Genomic DNA, 6609 nt, shown 5'->3' with positions numbered 1-6609 from the left:
GACCTGTTGGCTCTGAGTTAGTTACCCTTTGGCCATCTCAACAGGCTTTGCATGGAGAAGAGGATGACTTATTCACCCTCCCCACTTGCTCCTCGTCTCTCTCCTCAGTCAAGGCAACACACTGCAAAGCTGTATCTACTTGGAAATGCATGGGAATTTTTGTCTTTAAATTTTTTCTTTGAAGAAACATAGAAATTGTTGATCCAAACACTGGAGTTTGGCTGGGGGCATTCTCCAAGTAGAGGAGTGCATCAAGGAATGTAGACTCTGGGAAGACATCCTTGCACTTGGCCATGCCAGCCTGGCATCCCATGACATTCCTGCTCCTACAACTAAACTGTTCGATTCTCAATCATCTGAAGCTGCTGCCAACTGCTGGCTGCTGATAGTCAGAGAGGCTGCTGCCCATAATGTCAGCAATTCCTCTGTTCTGCTTCTCCTGACTGGCTCCATGGTGCTCTCTCTCATTCTCCACGACAGGCAGACACTCATTTCCTTTCACCTGCACGGTATCAAAAGAGTCACCTGAGCATGTGCTGCAGAGCTACGGAGCAGTCACCTCCTTTAGTGCCACAGTCTGCACCTTGCACGGTGCTGCTTCGGCACTTAGCACCATCTCATCCTAGTGGGATTTAAGTTCTTATTTCTGAGGAGAACAAACAACATGGGTGCGGGAGAGTACACTGCCAAATGCTCAACCCCAGCCAGCCTAGGTCAGCTATGTCCTAAATATGATCTCGAAGAAGTGTAACATCAACCAAGAAGGGAAATGTTGCATGTTGTTCTCAGATATAAACAATCTAAGAGGGCTAGAGAGATGGCTCAGTGGTTAAGAGCACATACTGTTCTTCCAGAGGTCCTGAGTTCAAATCCCAGCAACCACCTGATGGCTCACAACCATCTGTAATAAGATCTGGTGCCGTCTTCTGGTATGTCTGAAGGGACATATACTTATATAATATGAGTATATTATATAAGTAGGGACAGTGTACTTATATAATAAATAAATAAATAAATAAATAAATAAATAAATAAATCTTAAAAAAACAATCAAAGAAATTCTTGGACATTTGAATATGCATCTTCTTTTTATTCCCATTACCAACCCCCTGGTTTAGAAATGTACCACCTTGTCCAAGTCATTGACATATATGTATGTATACCAACATCTGTTTCCGTCTCTGAGTTCTCTTGTTTACCCATGCAATGTTCAATATTATAGCTATTAGCCACAGGTGGTCACTGGGTGTTTGGAGTGTAACTAGACCAATTAAAATATGCTGTAATCATAAATAACAAGATGGGTTTTAAGGACTTAGGGCAATAAATAAGCTATGTGTCATTGATCATATTTAAAATGTTTGTAATGCAGACATTTCAGGCATGTTACATTCAACAAAATATATACAATTAAACCTGTGCTTTTCCTCTTTATCCTTCTAATGGGGCTACTACAAGTTGTGAAATTACAAACATCGCTTTCGTTTATGGCTTACAATGTCTATGAATTAGATCTTCTGGTTTCCAGGGATTGACCAATAGGTTCTGCTTGAAGCACTGGTTATCTGTGTCACCTTCCTATTTCCCAAAGCCAGCTAAACAAGTTCCAGCGCCTGGAACATGGCTTATAAGTGTTTCCATACATCCTTTCTTATCTCCCCACATTTCCCAGCTCTCTAGTTTTAATTTACACTTTGGCATCTCTAGGTATGGTTAATTCTTCACGCACATATCGTTTCTATTTCTTCTGCTTCAATTATATTTCTCATCTCATTGAATTGCCTTTCTCCCTAAGATTTACCCAGAAGCACCTCCCTCTTCACCTCTTCAGACTTGATAACTTCTAAAATCCTGCCCTAATTCTTTCTCTTAGCTGTCTTCTCTCACCAAGTTTCAGGGTGACGCAGGCGAGAAACTATGGGACAAAGCTTAGGGAGGAGAGTACACCAAGATGAACTACAAGTCTTCACAGGTAGCTTGTCTCATTCAACCTTTCTGTGTAGGTGCTACCTCTGTGGATGGTCTTCCACCGTACAAAATGTCTATGGCTGCTCTTAGCAATGCCTTAAAATGATCTCTGTGCCATTGTTTTTGGTGGTAAGGCGATGCTGTATTCGTTAGTGAGCCCTTGGCACCCATATCCTCTCTACAAATTGATGTTGACACCTACAAGGGAACACTCTGTCCCCTGTGCATCAGCTCCTGGTTTGTCAGACATTCTGTTCTATGCTAAGACTTCGGTAATGATATGCAGCACACACTTACAAACATCACAAAGCGTTAAGTGCTATCTTTCTACTTAGACAAAAATGTCCCAATTCGAAGACAGGAGCTACTAGGAGTATTCCCCGATTCAATGGGAAGGGTTCTGATCTCATGGCTCTATAGTAGAGTCCAGGTGGTCTATGAGAACAGAAACTTTCCTACTACCTCCATTCATGGACTTCCTTCTGTGTGAGAACTACTGACCACCCACTCATGCATGTTTTTGGTGTCCTGGCTAGTAAGGACATAAAGGGAAGTGAAGAAAGGTAAGGTGTTCTGGGCTCCATATGTTCTATTCTGCTTCATTCTGGAATCAAGATTATGTTCCTTTCTGAGAGACTGGGGTTGATAAGCCAAGATCACATAAAAAGATGGAATCGATTCAAGGATACACAGGATGCATAGTGTGGGGGGTTGTTGACTTAAGCCCAGCCATCTTCCCAAGTGAACTTAGAATTTGCCTGCAAAGTTATTTTGAAAGTCATAAGAAACTCATACCTAGGATTCTCAAACTAGCAGAAGGAAAGCAGAGAGAAAGAAAGTAGGTCATGGAAGCCAAGATATGTGGATGGGAAGGATTGACTCAGTCTTCCTTGGAGGAGCTGCTAGCTAGCCTCAAGTCTGCTGCAGTCTTAGTGTGGAGAAGCTCATGCTGGGATCCTTTGTTCCACTGTGCCTGGTACAAGCTTAGGAAGCTTCTGAAAAATGTTCTCTTCAGCTTTCTGCTCTTTATCCCTGTAACCATAAGGAGTTTCTCCAATTCCAACAGAAGAGGGTAGTTTGAGACATCAGTCTGACATCCCTATGGCACAGCAGACTTTCTACCTTGTTGCCTCTCTTACCCAGAATGGATGAATCATTGCACAGAGGACATACCCCAGCATACCCTGTATGCCCCCTTAAGTGTGCTGAATTGCTCCAGGGTCTAAGCCCAACTGGGATCCTGAGGGCAGTTGTGTGGCAACTAGCCACAACTGCCTAACCACAAGGATCCCCCATCCTATTCTCCATCCCCTTCTCCTCTTGGGCTTCTTGGATCTGAGGCCACATTGTCGGTTAAGCAGACCTGACAGCTGACAACCTTCAAGAACAATAGGAACATGATTTCTCTCTCTCTCTCCCTCCCCTGATCCCTCTTACTCTCCCTCTCCCTCTTCCTCTCCCTCTCTTTTCTTCCTCTCCCACTCCCTCTCTCTTCTTCTTCTTCTCCCTCTCTCATCTTCCTTTCCTGTTGTTGTTGCAAGACAAGACGGGAAGCCTGACTAGAATTTAAAACAAGTCTTTGAGATAAAAATATATGCTAGCATCAGGCCCTACTCTCGGCTTCCTTCTCAGATTGGCAGCTGTCCACCTGGTGGGGTGGGTGAACCAAACAGCTGCAGATGGTTAGAGGTGGGGTCTGGAGCAGGGAGACAGGTGAGCATGCTCTCTGATGCCTGAGTAACCTTCTCTGTCCTGGCACTGGTCAGGCTTTTATTTGGAGCACAGGAAAGGCAGAAATCCCGTCCAGCCCCGCCGCCAACAACCCCAGGGAAATGCCTGTAACGTGTCCCAATCCCAAAGGGCTTGACTGTCCCGGAGCCTGGCAAGCCAGAAGGCTTAGGCTTATCTGTCCTGATCATGTTATCCATCTTCTTACCGTCGGTCCCGGCTTAAGGCAGATAGATAAATAGATGGAGAGATAAGAAGGAGAGACTCTAAACAGCTTAAATAAACTATCCTATTTACATCTTTGCTTCCATCTATCAATCCATAGGTCTGTCTGACTAGAGTGGACTCTCCCTCAATCTGCTGTTCAGCCTCCATTAACCATTCATCTGTCTTCCTTTTAGCCTGGACTTTCCCCCCTTCCACCTCTGTTTCCCAGCATCAGAATAAATCTGAAGCTGAGACACAATGAGCCTTGTCCTTCCACTCCAGTTACCCTGCAAGGGTGGAGGTGGCAGCTGACACTGGTGACTTTCTCCTAGGGAAATATGCAAATGGATGTTGAATGCTCAAGGGACAAACACCAAGTGTCAGATCTGCTGGGCTAGTCCCACACTTGCGGTTTTGCAAATAGAGCAAAAAGCTCCCTAATCCAGGGTCTCCTGGGGTAGGCAAGGCAATGGGGGATGGCGGTGGACTGGAAGGAAGAGAGACAGGAGAGCAATTTAAATTAATAGGGAGACAGAGCTAGGCATTGAATATTTGTATACCAGATAGCTATATCACTTTTCAAGTTTATTTGGACTGCTTGGATGATGTAGTAGAAAAGGTGTAGAAAGGAGAGAAAATAAGAATGCGGTGCATTTCATCATTATCCTCTTACCACTTCAACAGTTAATATCTTAGGATCCTCTCAGCTCCACATCCTGCTCCTGCTACTCACAGCATAAGGGGCTGGTTTGGATGATTACATTCCCAGTTGGAGCAATGAAAATTCATATTAATTGGTTTTTGAAAATATCAGCCATTTAAAAGAGAAAGAATAAAATCGACCACCAACCAATAAATGAAGTCTTGTCTATGTGCTTAGAATACACACACACACACACACACACACACACACACACAAAGTGAAACTAACCTGCCCTTTTCCTGGGGTCACCAAACATCTAATTTTAATCGGATCTAGAAAACACAAAAGTCTCAATTGCTTTCCTGAAGACTGTGTCAATACTATTTCCATAATCTATCTGAGAGCAGGAGTCCCCATAATTCTCTCGGAGGCCTTCTCTGTTGCCATACATTCCTTCTTTGACCCAGACAAGTATGCCTTAAGGAAGGCAGGGACATTTATTGAGGGCAGACAGGGCACAGCAAGACAGGGCATGATTCTGCTTTCAGTGATGACTTCAACTCTTTGTTCAGCCCTGTTTCCTCATTACAGGTAGAGATGTGAGTCTACCCCACATTTGACATGTAACATTTGACATGTCAGAAGTATGCTTGGGTACCAAGGGTCCAAGTCAAGAGGGCATCGGCAGCACGATGCCCAGCAGCTGTGCTCACACACCAGAAGAACTCAAAATAGCTTTTGGAATGGTCCAGGAACCTACCTTCCAGCACTGGTCACTACCTGGTCCAGGATTCTGTCACTCCTGGTGACAAATGACTAGAGCATCACTGAAAAGGGTGATGCAGTAAGATAGACAAGAGAAACGGGGCTCAGGCAAGAGGCTCTGAAAAAAGTGAGATCTAATACAGCCAGAAAAAAAAAGTAAACATTTAACTCATCTACCACTTAATAGATATTGGCTGGCTTACTTTGGAACTTTGTGATATTCATAAGTGTACACTGGTGAATATCAGATGTCAATAAGTAATTATGAGCTCTGCCAAAAAGAAAAAAAAAGCAGAAAGCAAAACCAGGCCATTCCTCAAGCTAGCCAGATGAATATTTGAAAGGCGGTATTTTTTGAAGTAGGAAAACATTGCTCTCAAACATATTATTTCAGCATAAGATTTTCTGAATGAATAAGGAGAAAGGAGATGGAAACTTAAGCTTTATGATTCTGAAAGTCACTCCGTGTTTCTGACTCTAGTTTTGTTCATTTGTAATTGAAGGAGGCAGGCGATGCTGTCTTGTGCTTCTGAGCGCTGGGTACCCTAAGGCTCCTCCCAACAGCATGATGAATGATTGTGAGGCGTTCAGTACTTCATCATTTAAGGGAAGAAAGTTTTCTATCCTCATGTTTGAGACAGTCTTTGGGAAATGAAAGGCATAAAACAACAAGCCAATAGTAAGGCAGGCAGGCTAGTCATTCCATTTCTACTCATGCAAGAAAAGAGAAGGAAAAGAGGTTTTTAAATCAGAGGGGCTGTGAAGACAAAAGATCTCCTGAGAAAGAACACTGACTAATTAGGGGTATGTGAATCAGAACCATTTGTATAAACAGTGGATGTTCTAACAAGGTTCCTGGAACCACAGCCCTGCACCCAGGACTTCTCTACTGAAGAATTTCATGGAAGTTGGTTGGTTGGTTTGTTTGTTTGTTATAAGAAAGAACAGTCAGAGTAAATCATTGTGTGTGTCTCTATGTAAGATGGTTGGAGAAGTTACATCAGTATAGGGACTGGTTTATGTAACACCACCCAGAACCCTGTTAAAAATCAGATTCCCAGATGCTACCTCAAATTTATTGAATCAGAACACCCAGGGTGGTATCCTGTAATCATGTTTAATGAGTGCCCTAGTCCTTATGTAAATGACCCTCTGCTATGCCCTAGATGAATATTTGAGAATTTCTGGCCTAGGTGAGATCATAAGTAGCCCTCTAGCCCTCCTCCTCTTATGACTAAGAGAAGAAGATATCAGGAGAAGAGCAGGGTGCTGGACAAAGTCCATTCACTGTGCCTTCA

This window comes from Rattus norvegicus, chromosome 13 (assembly GCF_036323735.1).
Source record: "Rattus norvegicus strain BN/NHsdMcwi chromosome 13, GRCr8, whole genome shotgun sequence".
NCBI classification, from domain to species: Eukaryota; Metazoa; Chordata; class Mammalia; order Rodentia; family Muridae; genus Rattus; species Rattus norvegicus.
The sequence above is the reverse complement of the archived record's forward strand: the minus strand, read 5'-3'. Positions refer to the sequence as shown.